Consider the following 21,997-nt stretch of genomic DNA (forward strand, 5'->3'; position numbering starts at 1 on the left):
AGTCTCTCATGTTCCGTCTCCCTTTCTGATATTTCCCACTCATTTTTTCTCCTTTCCCCTTTATTCCCTTTCACTATTATTTATATTCCCCAAATGAATGAGACCATATAATGTTTGTCCTTCTCCGATTGACTTATTTCACTCAGCATAATACCCTCTAGTTCCATCCACATCGAAGCAAATGGTGGGTATTTGTCATTTCTAATGGCTGAGTAATATTCCATAGAATCACATATTTTTCCATGGCTTCCCACCCACGATTAAAATACAGGATCCTGATGAGGACATCTGTCCTGCCATCACTTTAACCTCTAGTTTTGCAGGGCCACATGCTTTTGGTGCCACCCAATGACCACACACCACAGCCCTGGAAAGGTTAACTGCCCACAGGACAGCAGGCAGTGGCCCCTCTCTTCTGGCCACTGTCCCTCCGGAGAGCCACACTGGGACGATGCCCTTTGTGGACAGCCCAGAGGAGAGGTCACAGAGAGGGAAGGTGAGCAGGAGGACAGGTGTGCAGCCTAGGAAGAGAAAGTCAGGGAGCACACTCTCCCTGTAAGCATCTTTAGATTTTATAAAGTGAGGAGAGAGGGGCTAGGCCAGTTCTGTTGCCGCATTTCCTTTTTTTTTTTTTTTCCCTTTTTTTTAACATGTTATTTATTTGACAGAGAGAGAGCAAGCAAGGAGAGTAGCAGAAGGAGAGACAGGCTCTCTGCCCAGCAGGGAGCCCAATGCAGGGCTCAATCCCAGGACCCCAGGATCAAGACCTGGGCTGAAAGTAAGTCCTTAAACAACCAAGCCACTCAAGTGCCCCTGTTGCTGCATTTCTAAACCCTGATGTTTAAAAATGTAAAATCTGAATTCAGACAAAACAAAAGGGTATCTCTTTAATAAACGTACTCTCTGGTGCTCAGTGTCACTCATGTAGAAAATCATTTAGAAAATAATAATCATTTAGAAATAATTAACATTTAGATGATTGCTCAGGAAACCCAGGTTATGTTCTAAGGCTCACATCCTCGTGCAAAGTGCCAGGGACTATGCCGTGGAACAGAGCTCTCCTGCACATCAGTCAATAATATATTCAATTACCTATTAAAGAAGACCTTAATTAGCTCATGTACACCTGAAATACAGATTTGAAAAGATTTGAAATACAAAGAGAAGACAGTCTGATAGCTCTGCTTCAGAATTTTGGATGGTGCAAATAACCCTTCATGATTTCAAAACAATCGGCAATCCATCTTCCCTGCCTGCAAGAGAGCAATCCTTCTGGACCCAGCATGCAAAAGAGCCCAGCTGGCGAGGAGACAGATCATAATCAGTTCTCTGTGGGATCAGCTAGTCTCGGGTCCCAATGTAACGCACAGAAGTAAAGAGCTGTCAATGACCAAACATCTAAATACTTACCCCCTCACCATCTGCTGCTCCTATCATTTGAATTTAAAATTAATAAGACCACCATTAAAAGGTAGAGTTGCTGCCTACATCTGCTGTTCTAAAATAATGGATAGTGACTGGCCACATAATGGCTCAAGCTGTAACATGGATACGAGTCCACAATGCTTAAACTCTAGGCGGAGAACAAAACGAAAATTGCAATTCTCTATTTGAGTTTTCCCCTTTTTCTAAAGTCACCGTTCCCCAAACTGCTTTGATTGTCTTGTTTTATAAAATTTATGAGAAAATGTAAGGTATTGTGAAATTTAAAGGTATTGTAAAAAATCACTACTTTCTCGGGGTACAAGATGTGTAAAGATGATTTCAGCTGCTGGGTCTGTTTTCTGAGCCTGTGGCACTGGGGTACATTTTCTCCCCCATTCCTGCATATTTAGATTCACGGAAGACAGTCTGAGCAGGAAAGAGGGAAGTGAGGCGAGCAGTTGAAAGGCTCTGGTCCCGCTCTAACCAGGTGATCCTGGGCAGCTCGCTTTCTCAGGCCTCAGGCTATATATTCCACCTGCACCAGAGTAAAAGCCCGTGGGCACGGCGCCACTGCACGCTATGCGTGCTCACACACGCACACGCACGCACGCACACAGCAGCATCGCTCACCTGCGTGAAACCCTGTGACAATCAGCTAATTTTCCGAAGAACTGTTCTACACATTTCCATTCATGACCAGCACCTTCTTCCAGGTTAAGCATTTGGGCTGATGAGACATCCCGCAGCAATTCGTGTGGTCCCACTGCCCACAGTCCCCCGCTCCCTACCCATGCAGCTTCTTCCAAAAGCATTTTTCATGACCGGGCAGAAGGGGGAAGAGTAGCTGTCTCACCCCGCCATTCATTCAACAAACACTAATCGGTGTGCCAGCGCTAGTGACAGAGACAATAAGTAGGTCTTCAGGGAGCCCACATGTGTGTAGGTGCAAACAGACAAACCAAAACACACACTAGGGAGTGAAAAATGCTGTACAGAACCATGCCGCGGAAAAGGAGAAAGACCATCTCCACCAGAGCCGTGGTGATGCTAATGCTGTGACAGGTCAACAGGGCATAGGACAGACTGACAAAAGCCTCTGTACAGTGACACCATTCTCCCTCGAGTCTTCTCTCCTCATAATGGAAAAAAAAGGAAAGCAGGGGCATAAAGCCATTTTGAGATGGTTTCTGATTTCAGATATCTGGCCATCAAACCCCTGCAATTTCAAGGAAAAGCTGATAAACCATATGGCTGACAGTTGAAAGTCTGTGTTTAGGAGCGACTCTTAAATATGGGCAAATGTGTTTGTTTATGTGAATGCTCCGGGCCCTCGCTCGTGCAAATCGTGCTAACAGAACTGTCCGTGTTTTGCCGGATTCACCAGCTTGCCACAAACAGCCTTCCGTGCCTTTTCTAACTGTTTATAAATAGCACAAACGCCCAGATATGCACATCGAGGCAAGCTGTCCCTTCAGCTGCCGCTGCTGTGACAATGAGCCAAATCAACCCGCGCGCACCACACACCGGGGCCGTCGGGCCGTCTGAAGGAGGATTTGTCCAGCGGCCTGCCTTCCTTGGAGGTGGAAAGGCACAGAGGGGGCCCTACTCTCCGTGCAGGACAAACCACGCCGCAATCTCTGGATGAGTTCTGCCCCCGCATCCACCTGCCCCTCGTCCTCGTCGTAGCCCCGTGGCTTCCCCGTGTGCCCATCCTGAAAGGCTGCCAGCAGCCCTGCCACAGGAGCCTGCTACCGCTGCCGTCACACGCGGGAGGAACAAGGAGCTGCCCAGGACCACGTGCTAATGAGAGGGCCCTTTTCACAACCGGAGTTTCCTGGTGCCCAAAATAATGCTTTTCCATCACGCTATTTACATGGAGCTGAACTCAGGTTCTTTCTACTAGGTCAGCCGCCCAGAGGTATTTATATGACACAAACCATGATGACCTGTTAGCATTCTATCTTCTAAAACATTAAAACAGCAGCATTTATTCTGCACTCAGAAGGTGCCAGTCTCTGAGTTTTATCTTACATTACAGCCCTATAAAATCGCCACCATATCACTCCCCAACCAAGGCACAGAAAGGTTAAAGAGCTTGTCCACGGTCACAGGTTATTTCTCCTTTTTTTTTTTTTTCAAATTTACAAAAGTAAATACTCCTTTCATTACAAATGTTATTAAAACAAACATACTTAAGATGCACTAAATAGTAAAATAGCAAAAAGTAAAAGTCAGATTATACAAAACAGTGAAATTCTCCTTCCACTATAATCACCAATCCCAACCTCTCCTCTGGGGCAACCAGTGCTACCAGCATGTCACACGGCCCTGCAGAGCTGCTGCCGTGGTTTGGAAATAAGTGTGCCACACACACAAGGGAGATACTATACGTCACCACTGTATCGCCTGAGCAACTTGAGGGGGTGTGGCTACTGCACCTCCATCATCCATGACACACCTTCCCTACCACCCAGAATAAACAGTCAAGGTGAGAAGTCAGCTTGTCACCCAAATACGGCTCTGAAACACAGCTCCCGGCTGCCAGCTCCCGTCCCTGCCCCGTCACGGTATGGCTGCACATGTTCAGTCATACTATCTGCCGGCAGCCAGAAATAACTGACAGTAGTCATGGCAGACACGAATGTGCCACGCAATCCACTGCTCTTCAAGCAGAGATGTGCTGCAGGGACTATGGTCCAGCTGCCGGCTTCCTTCCCACGGCAGCCTGAGCCCTGAAAGGGTGTCAGAGGCCTGGCCACATTAGCCCAAAAGGGGACGCTGGGACGGGCAGTCCCTCTCCTGAGCAGCATGCAGGCTGGCTGAGGCTCTACACACCTACATCACAGCCCACCGCTTCCTCAGTCTCTCTACTCTCCTCACACCACTGATCCTGACAGACGCCTTCCCCCCACATCTGCCTCCCCAGAGCCCACTGCAGCTGGTCTGCTCCCTACCCAGGATACCCCCAGCACAGAATTCTTCTGTGCCTCTGTGTCCCTGCTACCATCTTGTGCTACTTTTGCAATCACATGGGAGTACTTAGCTTACAAGGTTTTCACATTCTGAGTCTTTTTATAATTCATGATAAATACTTGGAACCGTCCTGGTGGAGCTATTCATACTATTACAGTGAGTGATAAACAGATAGAGGCCTCTCACTGCCACTCTCCCCCATAGATCCTCGTCCTCTGCAGGACTTCACAGCATCCTTCCCATGGCAAATATCTATTCCAGTGCACATACCAGGGCCCTCTTTTAAGGATGCTCCTCATCAATGGGCAACAGAAGTCATGCTTCCCATCATAAGCAAAGCCCACTTCTTCAGTGCACACACGCCAGAGCCCTGGGGTGGTTACGGCAGAGTGAGGATATGAGGCTTTTCCCTAGAAAGTCACTATCCCAGCCCAGAACAGTTATAAAATATCTGGGCAAAAGATGGGAAACTCTCAAACCAAAAGACATGAATAGGCAAGTCAGAAAAAAAATCAATTATTTAAACCCCACTAATAGGGCACCTGGGAGTCTTGGTGGTTGAGTGTCTGCCTTTGCTCAGGCCATGATCCCAGGGTCCTAGGATCAAGTACCACATTGGGCTCCCCACAGGGAGTCTGCTTCTCCCTCTGCCTATGTCTCTGCTGCTCTGTCTCTCAAGAACAAATAAAATCTCAAAAAAAAATAATAATAAACCTCACTAATAATCAAAAAAGCAAATTAAAATGATATCATCTATTATTTATCCAATTGACAAACTGCTTCAACTACTGGTAATATTTAGTATTGGTGAGGATTCAGTGAGGCAGCTGCTCTCAAGCATGGCTGATGATCATGCAAACGGAAACCACCTTTCTTTTCTTTTTTTTAAAGATTTTATTTATTTATTTATTTATTTATTTATTTATTTATTTATTTATTTATGAGAGAGAGAGAGAGAGAGAGAGAGAGGGGCAGAGACACAGTCAGAGGGAGAAGCAGGAAACAACCTTTCTGAAGAAGAGCTGGACATGTCTACCAAGATCACCCACACCACATACCCTCTCTCACACCAGCCTAAGAACCACCTGTGCTAAGATGCATGCTGAGTCCCTCAAACAAGGTTTTTGTTACCTACTGTAGTACTATAAACTGTAAACCTCAAACATCCAATGTTACATAAATATTTAAGATATAATTTAAGATACATATAAATTGCATTTCTGAAAGTATAATTCATGATGTGACAAAAATGTCCATTTATATATAGGGAATAAAAAAGATCTTAAACAGATAGAATACTCATTTTATTTTTAAAAAACATAATTTTATGATTAGAAAAAGGAAAGGACTAGGTCTTAGTCTAGGGTCTCCAAGATTCCCCACTGAGCCTCAACAACTGGCCAGGAGAACTCTCAGGACTCGTCACACAGGCATACTCAGAACTAGATTTATCACGGCAAGAAGAGACAAAGCACAATGAGCAACAGGGAAAGGCACAAGGTGCAGCGGACTCCAAAAGTAGGAGCCTCCAGGGTCCTCTCCCACAGAGTCACACAGGACAGCACCTGGGAAGCCCTGGCACCAGGAAGCTCATTAGAGACCCAGCGTCAGGGATTTTGCTGGGGGCTGGGCATACGGGCCCCCCTCTGCCTGACATGTACCAAGGTTCCAGACTCTAGGGAGGAAACCAGGTCTGTGGGCATGAACCATGCCCACATGTCTGCACAGACAGCTCAGGCTCAGTGGTGGGAACCGTCCCAACACTGAAGTTCCAGATACCAGCCATGGGCCAAGCTCACGAGCAGGCCTCCCAGAGGATGGGAGTCTCTGGCCTGCTGTGGTAATGCTGTTCTGCACAAGGCTGAAACGGTCATAGTGCTGAGGTCTGATGAGATTTGTGTTCTTCTTTATCCTCTCTCATTTCCAAATGTTCAATAACATGTATTTCCTTTACGATCAGGGAGGTGTATTACACACTTTTAAGAGCTCTGTTTTGCTTGTTTTGCATACATGACATCAATTTTTAGATCACATAGAGGGGAATTCTGAGATTTACAAATGTCCTAAGAAGACACAGCCAGGGAGAGAGAAACGCGGGAGAGCCACCGGGGGGATGGGCGGTCCTTGGTGAAGAGTGGGGATGAAACTCCACCGGCGTCCTCAAGATTTCCAGCTTTATTCTTGACCAAACAAGCTGGAGAGTCAGATTTCGTTCCTAATACGGCTATGAGCAGGCACTATTTTGTTTTTAATGCAAAGATCTCTATATTCCAAGCACCCCCAGCAGATAGCACCATGGCTCTTGTCAAGACAATTTCATTTCTTTTAATGCCATTGAGTTTGAAGATCATGAAATCTCCTTACCTGTGCTTCCTTCTGATGACACTCACCACAGAAAGAATTTCAGAAGAATCTGAAAGTTAAAAACAAACATGTATGGAAATATGCAACCCAGAACTCAATCCATGACTCTACAACATCATTCTCGCAACCCAGAACTCAATCCATGACTCTACAACATCATTCTCATGGTTACATTTCCTTAGGTGTAAAAGGGAAGGGAAACACTGCCTGCCTTGCAATCGTAAGAAAACAGATGTAGGAGAATTTCAATGATAAGACGTTAGTATCAGAAGTGCCTCACATAACCATTCCACAAATGCCTATGTGCTGGCCCTTACGTCAGGCCCAAGGAATACAGCAGTAAATAGAACGGACGTAGCCAGATAGAGCTCAGAGGGCCCACAGATCACTTGAAAGAGAAATCGTGAGTAAGCTGTGGGGGTGACAGGAGGCAGCCTTTTAGCAAAGGCTCAGAAAAAGACTCTGGGACTGGGGCTTGGGTTACAACTCCAGAACTACCACCTGAGAGCTCTGTGACCTCAAGCAAGTTGCTTCAGTCTCCTTGCGTCTCAGTTTCCTTATCTGTAAGATAAGGATTCAAACAGTAGGATTACAATCCTCCTTTGACTGTAATGAGACTTTAGGGAGTTCATGTCTGTGATGTTCTCAGGACTATGCCTAGTCACAGAAGATAACTGTGGAGATAATTTTTGCAAGATAAATATAAATATATAAATTTTAGGGGCCTTGAGATGTAAATGAGACTCTAAGTTGTACATGGAGAGATGAGCAAAATTTTCCCTGACCAAATACTCCTCAACAAGTCTAATGAACTTTATTCCAGGGGCATTCCCAAGAAATTAAGGCTTTAGATGCTACATCCTGGCAGTATTAAAATAGTGCAAAATGCCCAGTAAATAAGCAAATTTCAGAAATAATTACGTATGTTTCCAAAAACACATATAGGCTTAAAGTTTTCCCAAATTTAAAAGCACAAAGCACTTTCACATATATGACCTCACTGACTCTTGAAAAACCCTTCAGAAGAAGCGTAACAGAGGAGGAAGGTCATCCAGTGACCCTGTGTGGACTGTCCACAGTCAGAGAGCCGGTCAGTGGGGAGAGAAGAGACCGAAACAGTGCCAGCTTGTGAACACCACTCTCTTCCTTCCACACCATAACGTGCATGCACCCACTCAGCTCCTAAAACTTTACAGAAATCCCAACACAGAGACCTGAAATAGCATGCGAGAATTTCCATGATGCAGACATGCATCTTATTCTCTGTCTTTGAGAATGCTTCGCTGCCCTTCAGCTGCAGAAGCAGAAACCAAACTGCGTTCCCCAAGCCGAAAGCAGTGTTTTCTTCTCAGCTGGTACTCTGGGGTTAAAGGAACAGGAGATCATTCCACAAAATTACTGTTACGCTTCTCAAAAAGGAAGTATGACTTTCACAGAAAAATCTATTCCATTTGGGAGAAAGGTCCACTAAAGCCACAGCAGGGTAATATATTCATACAACAACAATTAACTTCATCTGTCACATAGTGAAATCCCAAAGCCCTCTGGGCATACAGCTGCTTTCTGAGCCTAAATTAAACTCCAACTGAGAAACAGGTCAATTTTCTAAAATATTCTTTCGCAAACATCGTAAGCAAAAATTCCTTTAGCTTGCTTGTCATTTTCCAGATGGAATACCTCTGTTGGACTTACTTGAATTTAGGCAACCCTTACCACAGCCCAGACACCAAACCAGCCACTGCGGTGACAACACAGACAGACGTGGTACAGCAAGACCCTCGAGGAGCTCACCCTGGGGGAAGGGAAGGCCACCCAATCACAACCTTAAAGCAGCTTACTGATTGCTATCACCTATTTCAGCTTTGGCTCTAGCTTGAATTGAAGGGAAGGGAAGGGAAGGGAAGGGAAGGGAAGGGAAGGGAAGGGAAGGGAAGGGAAGGGAGAAGGAAGGAAGGAAGGAGGGAAGGAAGGAAGGAAGGAAGGAAGGAAGGAAGGAAGGAAGGAAGGAAGGAAGGAAGGAAGGAAGGAGGGAGAAAGAAGAAAAGAAAGAAGGAAGGAAGGAAGGAAGGAAGGAAAGAAAGAAAGAAAGAAAGAAAGAAAGAAAGAAAGAAAGAAAGAAAGAAAGAAAGAAAGAAAAGAAAAGAAAGAAGAGAAAAAGGAGAAAAAGAAAGAAAAAGAAAGAAAAGCATACACAGCACATCCCATTTCTATATGGAAGCAATCAGATCTGAACATTAAGTCGAGCTCAAAGTGTGGGGGTCAGGCACCAAGGGAGGTCCCTAGAGTGGGAGAGCTCATTCACAGGGTTGAACACACATACCATTTGGAGGTGGGGAAGGGACCCAAGCACAGGGGCGACCCCAGGGCTTCAGGGATGCCCGCACATCTGGAGGAAGGAACAGAGGGCAGGAAATCTGAAGCCTCCAAATTGAACAGACACACACACAGAACTCCTCCCCAGATGGGTGAGGGGTTACTAGGATGCTAAACAGAACACTGTCCTACCCAGAGCACAGAGCCCTGGTACAACAGTGAGGAAGACACAGGGCCACCAGGGCCCCCAACTCGGCCCATAACCTTGGTTGAGCCTCTTCTTTCTTTTTTATTGAGGTATAACTGGCATATCACATCATGTGAGTTTCAGGTGTACAACATGATGACTGAGATTTGTATATGTTGCCAGTGATCATCACAATAAATCTAGTTAACACCCTGACTGCACACAGTCACAAGATTTCCTTTTCTTGTGATGAGAACTTTTAAGATCTACTCTCTTGGCAGCTCTCAAATAGGCAAAACAGCATTATTAATGACAGTCACCACACTGTACCTGGTACTTGGTTAAGTCCCTGATCTTCTGTGAGCCCCAGTAAAATCACCAGAAAAACAAGAGATGTGAAAACCCACCTGCCTTCTTCACAGAAATGCTGAGAGGATAAAACGAGATAATGGATTTTAAGGGTCTTGCAGAACCATGAAGCAAAATACCAATGTAAGGAGTCATTATCACCATTCCTTAAGTAACCTGCACGTAGAACTGAGTTTTACAACCCATGTTCCCCCGACCTTCGCCTGACAAGAGCATTGTGAGTGCAGGCAATCTAGCTGGGCCAGAGTCCAGAGCTCGGAGGGCCTCAGGCAGCTCAGGACTTGAGTGGTGTCACTCCTCCGGAAGGGTCAGGAAGCTTTCTGAAACAGAGAACCAAACTGACCTACAAGACTACATTTTATCTTTCTCGGATATGCCTGAGGTCATCCAAAGCCTCCTCACAGCTAAGCAATCCAGGGCTGTCCCCTGCTACACTGTATATTTCCACCTCAGAAGCCAAAGGGCATTCAAATGTTACATGATGATGGGCCTAAACAGTAGAAATCACGTGAAGCTAGAACCCCAAAAAACATATTCACAGACAGGATTCAGCGAAATCTGCTTCAAATATGTTCACTATCGCCTGCGGCACTTATCTTCTGCCTCTTTCCAGCTGACTCCATGGATGCTTTGACTGCCCCTTGGCTTTCACTAAGACCACGGAAAAGTAATACACCTGCGTGCCCCTCCCAGCGGAGCACCAGCCACACCACCAACACATCTCCCAGGGTAGTCCCCAAAATCAGGCTGCAAAGTCCCGGTAAATGTAGACAAACAACTCCCCAGCCGCCATGTTCTTTCTCTACTCCCAAGGAAGATGGGTTGAGATGATGAGTCTTGAAGTCAGAACTAAAAGAAGCCATAAGCAACATCTAATCGGACCCTCCTGCCACAGCACAGCAACCTAACACCCAGATAATAGCAGAGCAGGAGAGCCAAAGCCAAAACCCACTCACTGACCTCAGGCCCAGAACTCCTACAGCAATGCTGCTCTGGATCTTCTTCCTAATGAAGGAAGATAAAGCAGGGCCCTGGCAAAGCCATTCCATCCATACTAAAGCCATTCAAGAGCTGACCTAGCACATATTTAAAGACAGGCACTTCTTGCCAACTGTGTGAGCATGAATATGTAGAGAAATTTCGGCTATGTTTCGACTTGCTGCCTGTGTTCATAAAGCACCAACTGCTCGTGGTCCAAGTGCACACAGTGTACCTCTTCATCATAATACCCTATTTATCCTGCAGCCAGGTGTCCACCCACTGCCCTAGACAGCATGTCCGTGAGCGCAGGGATCTATAATCACTTTCTATCCCCAGTGCCCAGCCTGTAAGATACCCAATAAGTGATTAATGAACTAAGTTACCTACTCAAACATTTTTAACTTGCATTAACAAAAGTAAGATCTATTAAGTTTTGTTGATGTGGAGATAGTACCACACAGCTTAAACCTTAACTTGTGGATTTATGCTGTGTTCTCCTAGATTTCATTTGCTAAGTATTTAGTGAGCACCTCATGTGTGCTGGACATTGCCAAATGCAGTGCCAGGAACCAGAGTTCAGATAGGGCTCAGAATCGAACGGGAAACAGAAGAAAACCAGACAAGGTTTGGTGGGAGAGCTGAGAAGAATAAACACTGACCACGGAGCGAAGAACTCGCTTTGTCCAGCTGGCATACAGATAACACATGCTTCCTGCAGCATGCGATCGCATCCCCTCGGCGACTAACGAAGCTATAATGCAATGGCCCCCTGCGTGCCAGATGTCACTGCAGAGCAGGGTTCAGGAGAAGAAACCAAAAAACAAACAAAGCTCCAGGATTGTGCTGGAATACAGATTGAAACAGATTGAACAGGCAATGTTCCAATTAGGAAATCCCCTGCCTATACTCTTTTGAAACTCAAGGTACCCTGGAGGCTGATATTTAAGTGGTATATTAACCCTACCAGTTAAAACCAAAGAAATCTTTGGTTCAAGGGCTAAGGATGAATTATCTTTGGCAAATTTATTCACTCTGAGTATTTCCATTAAGAGAATTATGAAAATTACTGAGCACTTACCATGTGCTAGGAACAGGCATCAAGCTACATGCTTTAAAGACATGTTTGTATTTAATCCTCAGAATGACGCTGGGAGGAGATGACAATGGCTCCTATCATCCCATTTTACAGTTGAAGAAAATGAGGTCTACACAAGTTTTAAAACTTGCCCCAAATTACACAGTTGGAAAACCCAGGCAGCTTGCCTCTGCAGGCCCTGCATGAAGACAAAGTATTTATAAACTGTCCAGAACAGAGCTGGTATAATGGACTATAATAAATACCAACAATTCACACCTACGATCATTTTGTGCTAATCAAACAAGATTTGCTACAGTTCTGCACAACTAACTGTCAAATTATTCCGAGAAGAAAAAGTAGAGTGGGTAGACACTGGAATAGAGTGAATGACTGGTAGACATTCGTGGGATGAGGCATTATCTGCACAATATTCTTTACTCGCCCCACAGCGCCCAAAGCCATTCCACACTGATGAAAGAAGGAGGCCCTTGTGTTGCCTGGAATTCTCATTCACCTTGGACATGGGTTCTCAACCTTCACCATCCATCAGAGTCCCCTGGGCAGCTTTTCAAACCTATAGACACCCAGGCTCCATTCCTGAAGATCCTATTTCAACTGGTGTGGAGTGAGCATGCATGCTTTTCCCAGAGACTCCCACCTGGCCCTGGGTGCACCTCGGCTGAGTTCCCCAAATACTCACTGGGGTTCAGGTTGAGTAAAAGGAGTCACCACCTTCTCCCCCCAAAAAAGTGTTTACAGTTTTCTCTGCTTTTAGGATAAAGAAACTAATGTCAGAGATTTATTCCAGTCCAAACCAAATAAACTCCCAGTGAAACAGTGCTCTTGTATAAGTTTACATACAAACAGCTTCCTTTATCATCCCTGGCAAGAGCCAGAGCATTAACTCTGAGCCACGAGAAGTCTGCAGAAATGAGAAATTCAGGTCTTGGCCGTTTGCCACATTCCACATGCACCCTCCCCTAGAAGGAAGGCTCAGCTACAAGGTAGATTAACCATTTTATCAAGAATGGAAACAGAAAAGCAGAGCTCAGCCTGGAGTCAAGGGGCTGGGGATCCCACTCATGGCCCCACTGTAGATGATGAGTGATGTCACGTCAGGGAAGTCCCTTCTCCTCGCTGGCCCCGGTCTGGCTACCAGTGGATGAAAGAGAGGTAAAGCCAAAATGCAGGTGTTACTGCAAGCTCCAGGTTCTCACAGTGATAAAAGGAATATCTGCCATCAAGAAACTGAAGTACCTTTCCCCATTCCTTAGAATCAAAAGTAGAAGCAGAGAGTGCAGCGACCATCTGACCAGGTGGACCGGCCACAGAACAGATATGCAACAACCAAGAGGACACAATCAGGAATGCCATGGATGATGGCTTCCTCACCCACCCACTCACTTGTTCATTCCACAGATACCTGAGGCACCTTCCATGCTACTCACCCCACCAATTTCCAGCATCCTTTTGCTGCACCCCCTCAAGTACCACACCTATCATGTCTGATCATCACTAACCTGTTTGCTGTCAGCCACCACGTCACACATGAAGCGGACTACAGCACAGGAGGCCCTACCCCCGCTCAGTGATTGCTCCCAGACTGCAGCACCCAGAGTGGCCCTCCCACCCTTGGGCACTTCCCACCCTTGGCTGATCCAGAGCTCCCAGATGGCTGTCCTGTCCTAGCAGCTGTCGCAGGCTGTTCTGAGGCCACGAAGGCTACAAAATGTACAGGGCTAATGTGGTCCATCTGTCTCTAGTAGATCTTGTGCTTGTCCTGCTGGTCACTTCTGCAGACGGATGGGTTAGGATGGGCTTTGGCAAGTTACCATGGAGTGACTCCCCCGTTCCTCCCACAGGAGTGCAGACTGGCTAGTTAGCAGTGAGCACAGCTTTCTTTTCCATATCTCATTGTGCATTCCTGGCCCTAAAGCACTCAGGCCATGCCACCAAATATAGGCAAGAAAGAGCCTCCTCTCTCTAGGTCAATGTGTAGGGGGCATCCCTGGGCATCTCTAACTCAGCAATAAAACAGAACATGCCCCACCCCCATGATGTAGGATATAAAACACAGGTGCTCACTGGTGTCACCAGCCAGAACCACAGATGTGTTTTGAAGAGCTTTATACAATTATTTCCAAAGTGCTGCTCACACAGTGCCATTCCTCATGTCTGTGATGCTTTACGGATGGCAAAGCATCACCACATCTGTGCCACTCAACAGCTTTGTGTCATACATTGAGTGTATTTATCCTCATTATCCTCATTGTTTACATGGTGACACCAAAACTCACAGAAACTCAGTGACTTTCCCAAGGATGCTCAGTTAGTGTTAGACCCGGGGCACAAGGCCTCATGATTCCAGAACAGATCCTATTGCCAACATCCCATACGGTGCTTCCAGGGACCCTCACCTGGTCTCAGAAGGGCAGAAAGTAGGTCTGTCCTCCAAGGCCCTCACAATGTCGGGGACAAGTGGGGACAAGCCTCTAACAGAGAGCACACACTTGCTCAAGAAGGTTACACAGGACAACACAGGCCCTCTGCGCTTTGGAAGTCTTTTAACGGCAGTGTGGGGAATGACATGCACAAGGTACTCTCTGACCAGGCAGAGGGAACTCTGGGGACTCATGTCCCTCCTCAACTGCAAGTCAGGGTTCTAAGTATGAGCCAAGACAGAGCAGACATGCCCTGGAGAGCAACGGGCATAAAGTCCAGTTAGACAGGTGGATGGAGAGTGGTGGGGATGAGGAGGGGGCTTCTAGTCCAAAGGCCTGGTGAGTAGGATGTCCGTACCCAAGTGAAAACGAGACAGGAGAAACAGGCTTGGAACAGAAATGTGTGTATGTTTAATTTGAGAAACATGAGCAACACAAGACGAGGAACACTGAATTATCTTGGATTTCCAGAGTCTAGCACAGGCTACACATGTGGGGGCTGTCAGTGAAAAAGAGAGACAACAAGGGGAAGGAAAGTAGACAAAGTGGAGGAGAAATGACCACAGGCTCATGCCAGTCCCTGGATCCTGAAGGCAGGGACAGAAACCAGGCAGTCATTCACGGACTCGTTTACCTAGCCATGCCAGAATGTGCTAGATGCTATGTCAGACCCTGCAGAGCCCCTGATCAACACCCCAGAGCTCAAAGAGAATGGGGGAGGCATGTGATGCAAATGAGCAGGCAATCCGTAAATCAGGACAGACACAAGGACTGTGAGGGAGCCGCAGAAGCAGTGGCTGACTGTGCGCTTGTACTCCCTGGTTTTCAAGGTACCCTGCCCAAGGCTCACACATCACCGTGATGGCACGGCACCTTCCACCATCCAGGGCACTGTAAGAATCATGCAGAGGGCTTACCAAAGAAAACATTCTGATTCCAGAGGTGGGGATGTGACAATCTGCATTTCCAACAAGTTTCCTGAATGACACTGGTGTGTGGCCCAAGGACCACTCTGGGGAACAAAGGAGAGGACAGAGACAGGGCAGGCCCCAGGCAAGGTACTAGTATCAATCCCTGGGGGCTGGTTCTGCTTTTGGACACGAACTCGGTACGGACCCTGATCAATACAACCAAGTTCTCCAAGCTTTGGATTCCTGAAGCCAAAATGAGGACAAGCACGGCCATAATAGTCTTCAGAAGGAAAGAATAGATTAATGTGTGGTGAAGGAAATCCTACCATATTTTAAAAAATTTACCCTTTACGGCAATTTTCGAAGGGTGAGTTTTTAAAAATCATTCATCTGTGTATTTTCCTGCATCATTTGATTCCTTTATAATGCACATATAACATTTTTTACAAGAACATGAATATATTTTTAAAGAGCAAAAAAGCGCACATTTAAATTGTTAGAAGAGTTTTCCAACGGATAATGAAATCAACCAAATGCTTCACAATCAGCATCTTTTTTATAATTAAACTTTTTATTTTGAAATAACTATAGATTTACATGTAGTTGTAAGAAGGAATGTGGAAGGACTTCATGTACTCTTTACTCAATCTCTCCCAGGGGTAATGTCCTGCAAAACCACAGGGTGATGTCACACCAGGATCCTCACACTGACACAGGCAGGATACAGAACATTCGGCCACACGGGGACCCCTCCTGTGGCCCCTTTACAGTCACATCCACCTCCCTCCCGCCTCGCCTCCTCCCTGCTTGCTATGCCCTGATTCTACTCTGGTCACCGTTTCTGTAATTTTGTCATCTCACGAATGTCCTATAAATGGAGCTCGACAGCACAGAGTCACTGGGGTTGCCTTTTTCTCATTCAGTTTAATTCTCCGGAGACTCACCCAGGTTGTGGCTCGTGGCAGGAATCTGCTCCTTTTCACGGGGAGTAGTGTCCCAAGCTGTGGCTGCACCACTGTCCAAGCAGACACCCCTCCGAGGACATCCGGGTGTTCCCGGTTCCCAGCATTTCTGCAATAAGCTGTGGTGGGCGCTTGCGGGCAGGGTTCCGTGTGGACACAAGTCTGCATTCCTCCGAGACAAAACACCCAGGAGTGCACTTGCTGGTTGTGTATTTAGTTTTTTGAGAAACTGCCCAAGGGTTTTCCAGAGTGGTGGTACCATCTCATCCTCCCAGCAGCCGTGTAGGAGGGGTCCGGCTTCTCCACATCCTCACCGATGCTTGGTCGGGTCGCTGTTTCTTACTTTGGCCATCTCATAGGTGTGCAGTGACACCTCACTGGGGTTGGATTCCCATTTCCCTAATGGCCAGTGAGGCTGAACGACTGCCTATGCTCAATGATCACCTGCTTGTTGTCTGAGATGAACCGTCCCTGTGTCCTTTACCTGTTTCCTAATTGCACTGTTTGTTTGACTGCTTTTGAGAGTTTTTACACATTCTAGATATGGGTCCTTTATCACGCACGTGGTTTGAAATATCTCCTCCTGGTCTGTAGCTCATCTTTAGGAGAGCGAAAGGTATTGATGCTGCTGAAGCCAATCAACCCAGCTCTCCCTTCGGCAGAGCATGCAGCAGTGTGCAGTATGAGTAAGGGCTCTTTGCCAAGCCCTACATCTCAAAGGTTTCTGTGCTTTTCTTCTCAAAGCTTTCTAGTCTTACATCTTATATTTAAGTCCATGATCCATTTTGAGTTGATTTTTGTTTATGGTGAGATTTAGGGCAGGGCTCATTTTGCTGCCCATAGATGTCCAGGTGCTCAGGCAACCAGCTCTACTTTGTAATGGGGAGAGAAGCATGCCAGTACATCACCCCTATCAGAGGCAAGCCTTGTTTTGTGAAACTTTAATTCCAATTATATACTGGGCAATATAAAATGTTAAGTTTGAAAGTTTGAAAAAAACATAGCTCTGAGTATTCTTATCTTAAAATTCTGATCTCTGCCTATGATATGAGATATTGTTGTCATGAATATCACAAATAAAGCCTAAACAAGAAGCTAAAACATGGGCAGCCCCGGTGGCTCAGTGGTTTAGCGCCGCCTACAGCTCAGGGCGTGATCCTGGAGACCCAGGATCGAGTCCCACATCAGGCTCCCTGCATGGAGCCTGCTTCTCCCTCTGCCTGTGTCTCTGCCTCTCTCTCTCTCTCCTCTCTGTGTATTCTCATGAATAAATAAATAAAAAATCTTTAAAAAAAAAAAAAAAAAAAAGAAGCTAAAACATATAATAAAAACAATTAGCACATGTGTCTCCTGAGTAGGATTTCATTTCCCATTTACTGGGGGAAGAAAGGGAGGGCATCACTGTAGAGCCCTGTGGCTGGATAATAAACGTGTGTGCTAAAGCAAACCTGAAGTGTACTTCTCTTTACTGTAAAACGTTAGGGCTGAAATTTAGACATTAAATACCCAAAATACTTCATATTCATGGAAGGCAGGATAGTTCAGTTCAAAATGACATCTTGGGTCAGTAACAAAGATGTGAAAAGGCAGCCACTTCAGGGCCATTCCAACCCAAGTTCAGCTTTTTGACTTCCAGGAGTTAAGAGCCCACGGAATCAGGATGTCTGTCTGACTCAGATAATCTGTGTTTGGTTCTGCTTCGCCACTTTCCAGCTATGTGACTTTAGGAGGCTCCCTCAACCACTTGGAGCTGACCGCCCTCATCATTATTGGGGGATAAACACCACCTCTCCCAGCCAGTTAACCAGAAAGTGAATATGTGCCAAGCTGCCTCACAGTGCCCGGCAGAGGGGCAGTCCTCATGATCCAAGGGAAGGAAAGACTCTTTTTCCCTTTCCCAGACTCACCCCACATGCAATCAGCAAAGAACAGCAAAAAAAAAAAAAAAAAAAAAAAGAAACAAAAAGATTTGCTCCACTGTTAATAAGAAATCTTTAAAACCAAACACGGAAAAAAAAAAAAAAAAAAAAAAACCAAACACGGCAGGGAAGGAGAAGGAAGAGAGGGAGGCCAAGGAGGGAGAGATGCCTGGATAGCACTCATTACCCATGTCCTCCCTCCCAGGCGATCATAAGACCCCAGCAGCTGGGGCAGCACCTCCTCTACTCAGAACCGCCTCTCCCCAGGTGTTCAGAAATCACCAATACCTTGAGATGGGCTGGTGTTGTGCTTGGGGTAAGAGAGCTACAACCTCCTTAAGGAAACCACGGCACAGAAAGTGACCCACATAGGAGGTACCGACTGCTATAAATACTTGGTGGCAAAAGCTGATGTCATGCTTTCTGTACAGGAGACACCCAAATTAAACTTGCCAAAACAGCAGAGAAAGCATATAGCAGAAACCCAGCACTGTGGCCACAAGTCTGATGCTGCTGTCACAGACACATTTACAACCCAGTCACGGTGACCTCTGGCACCCGTCTCCTGCCCTCTGTGCTCTTTCCACATTTCATAGAGCATCCTCACTGCAGACATACCATGTGGATAAACCAACACACTCCACAGCCCTACTGCTCTAACCCCCACAGCCCTTCAGTCAAACTGGGAAAGAGCAGGAGAGTCTAAGCCACCACATCTAGCACCAAACTCACTCAGCTGCTGGTAGGCAAATAATCTAGTCTCGGGTGACTCCCCTTCCCATAGGGTGGGGTGACAGCTCACCAACTAGAGGGGTGCTAGCATTGACCTTGACTCAGGTGGTTTGAAACAAGGGCCACTCAATGTCAGGTGAGCCATCATAAAAACCAAAACCGAATCTCTGACAAATGTACAAGAGCTGAACTGAATGTAGAGAAAGTGGCTGTCCCAAGGGCCACCCAGCCACCCCCTCTCTGTGCCCCTTGGCCCCAACAGGGCCTGTCCCTCCTGCACTAGCAGGCCAGTACCCCACAGAGAACATAGTCCATAAACATTTCCTGAAATGAGTAGACATCCATCACTGCAACTTAGCAGGAATCTTTTCAAATGTGTCATCTCTCTTGGAAATAATTGTGTGAGCTGGAGCAGGAGGCTTCTCTCTACTACAGTTTTCTCATTTGCAAAATGATAAATGTTAACAATAATCACACTGACTCATAAAGTTGTTGTGAAAAATCATGGGACCCAATTCGTGAAACGAGCTTAACACACAGGACCAGGCACATGGCAAATTTTGCTCAGTAGAAGTCAGTTACCATCACTACAATTACCTAGCACTCCACGGCCTAGGTAAAAGAGTCAGTGAGGATGTCTCTGTATATCTGAATTATTTTCAGTGAGCATCTATTCTTTCTGCAAAGCTTTTTAGAGGAATACTGCCACTTTTCCAGAGAAGCAAGCTGCATCAGGAGGGTAAAAAGAAGACGAACCAGAGTGTCAAGTCCAGGCTTGGCGTACATGTGTGCACCATGGCCCACACTCCCGCAGACACAGAACACTGTCCCTCCACCTTCTCTCTTGTGGGATTATCCAAAACTTGGAGACTGAGATTTTTCTAAGAAACTTCATGACTTTTGCATGTGTCTTCCTCAGAGCAGCTGGGAGGTTTAGGTCACATCAACCATGCTGAGGGACTTGGAACAACGCTTCCTAACTCTTCCAGTGTGTGCACCTGCCCAGCACTGATAGCTTGCCCCTTTATGTCTGAGATTGGATTGCAATCCCTTATGGCCACAAACCCTTCTCTTTGTCACCCCCACCACACTTGGCACAGTACAGACAACGGAACAGTGAATAATTTGGCTAGAAGCCACCTTAGAATACATATCATCACCATTCTACTCACAAAGACATGGATCAGGGAATGAACAGGACATGTGTTTGGTAACTCTGCGAGTTATTACTTGAAGCAGGGCAGAGCCAGGTCTCCTGACTCCCAGAAGAGTGCTGGTGTACAGTCCCATAAAAATTATTCATGTGTTTTGCTTGCCTTGAAAGTACTCACTGCTATAGAAGACAAGCACGATTTCTCTGGGACTGCTCAGCCCAGAGTCCTGAATGCCCATTGTTGGAAAAACAATAAATCTCATGACATACTAAGATGAACCATCAGAAAGAGAATGTAGCTGACAGGGAAGGGAATTCACACAGATGATTAGCTCAGAGACCAAAACAAACAAAAAACAAAACAAAACAATCTGCATGAGTAGAAATATTAAGTCTGATGAGCAAATTCAAGACAGATCCACAACACTGGAAACATGATCATTAAAACACAGAGCTATCAGATAAGTGTGTACACACTTTAAGTATAGATCTAAAATTTCCATACTTTTAGAACGGGGGGTTATCTGGAAATTTGTCAGAAAGACCATTCTAAACAGTATTATTTGATTCTTACCACAAAAATAAATAAGTATACATTTATACACATATATACAGCTAATTCACATATCAATTATATTGCTCAGTTCATGTATTGGGAAGTTTGACAATATCAAAATTGTTATGCACAATCTTTATGGACTAAATTCATAGTGTGGTATGCAATGGTCCATATTTGGGGGGCAGGTCACCCTTCTCTGGATAATAGCAAAATGCAGGGGATTTATAGGCAGATTTTATGCTGTGACTACACTGGATAAAGGAAAGGAAAGAATTTAATCATCAAGGGAGCAAATGTAATTGCTAAACTGCACTTGCTTCCCAAAACAATCTTGTAAGTCACATGGAAAATATAATCTACTGAACACAGACAACTGCTACAAATTGAAAGAATTCCTAGCAAGGTTCCCTTTCTCCTACCAAGAAGCTGGAATCTCTAAAAGACAAATGGCCTAGACTTTGCCCTTAGAATCAATCTGTATCAAAAGGTTTGAAAAGTCAAGACAATTTATTTTTTTAAGACTTTATTTATTTGAGAGAGAGAGAGAGAGAGAGAGAAAGCATGAGGTGGGTGAGGGGCAGAGGGAGAAGGAGAGGGAGAAGCAGACTCCTCGCTGAGCAGAGAGTTGCCTCATGTGGGGCTCGATCCCAAGACCCTGAGATCATAACCTGAGCCAAAGGCAGACACTTAACCAACTGAGCCACCCAGGTGCCCTAAGAGGTCAGGACAATTTAGATATGTTTTAACATTTAAAAGCAGAAAAACCTATGCTATTTTATCATCTGCATTGCCTTTTTAGAACTATCCTAGACTCAATAAAAAAATTCTCTTACTCTGAAAATTCCCTCTGCATACACATACATGCACGTACATATGCACACACACATGCATGGCCTATAATCCAGGAGAAGGAGTAAACAGTACATAATTATTAACTTGTCAAAGGTGATTGTATATTTTCTGCCAGCTTGCCTCCAAAGAATCAAATTTTGAAATTCAGAAGGCTAAATTCAGGTTATGGTTTACCCATATCTATGAGACCAGGCAAATTACGTAACCTCTCTTCACTTCAGTCCCCTACTCTTGAAAATAGGCGCAATTTTTCTTCTAACCTAGCTATGAGACTGGCAAAGAACAAACCATGTGAGGATGTACTGTACTGTCAAGGGTAGGGGAAGTGGGCACCCTTAAACACCAACAGGGGGAGTATAGAATAACGGGAATCCGGCATCACCCAGTCAGAATTTCAGGTGTGCACCAGCCTTTGACCCAGTAGCCCCACTTTAAGAACCATCTCATGAGCACACTTATGCTCACTTATGCACTTGTGTAGGAGTTACATACAACACAGCACTGCTTCTTATCCCAAAAGACTAGGGACAACCTACACATTGAATAATAGGGAACTGGCAGGAAATAGTGTTCATACTGCACCTACAGCTACAATTATCCATCGGGGCTTGACTGTGCTCAGAGAACCTTCAGGGACACAAAAGTAGCTGGTCACATAGTTCCAGAAGATAGACCAGGGACCAGAGTGGGGCTCACTCTCCAGGGCCCTGTGAATGTCACTCCACTGCTTATGTCACATAGTCAAAATACACAACTAAAGTATTTCTACCCTATTAAA

At 45.6% G+C, this 21,997-nt stretch overlaps 1 protein-coding gene across 8 annotated transcripts in view; it reads right to left on the reverse strand.

The window, feature by feature from the left end:
• Positions 1 to 21,997, reverse strand: part of AFAP1 (actin filament associated protein 1) — a 142,584-nt gene that overhangs the window by 105,908 nt on the left and 14,679 nt on the right. For 6 of the 8 annotated variants that reach the window (XM_077875161.1, XM_077875146.1, XM_077875201.1 and 3 more), the window contains exon 2: positions 6,763 to 6,811. The exons of the other annotated variants lie outside the window; for them this stretch is intronic. The gene's annotated coding sequence lies outside the window, so the exon portion shown is untranslated. The remainder of the gene's footprint in view (positions 1 to 6,762; positions 6,812 to 21,997) is intronic. 8 annotated transcript variants of the gene reach the window in all.

This window comes from Canis aureus, chromosome 2 (assembly GCF_053574225.1).
Source record: "Canis aureus isolate CA01 chromosome 2, VMU_Caureus_v.1.0, whole genome shotgun sequence".
Classification (NCBI taxonomy): Eukaryota; Metazoa; Chordata; class Mammalia; order Carnivora; family Canidae; genus Canis; species Canis aureus.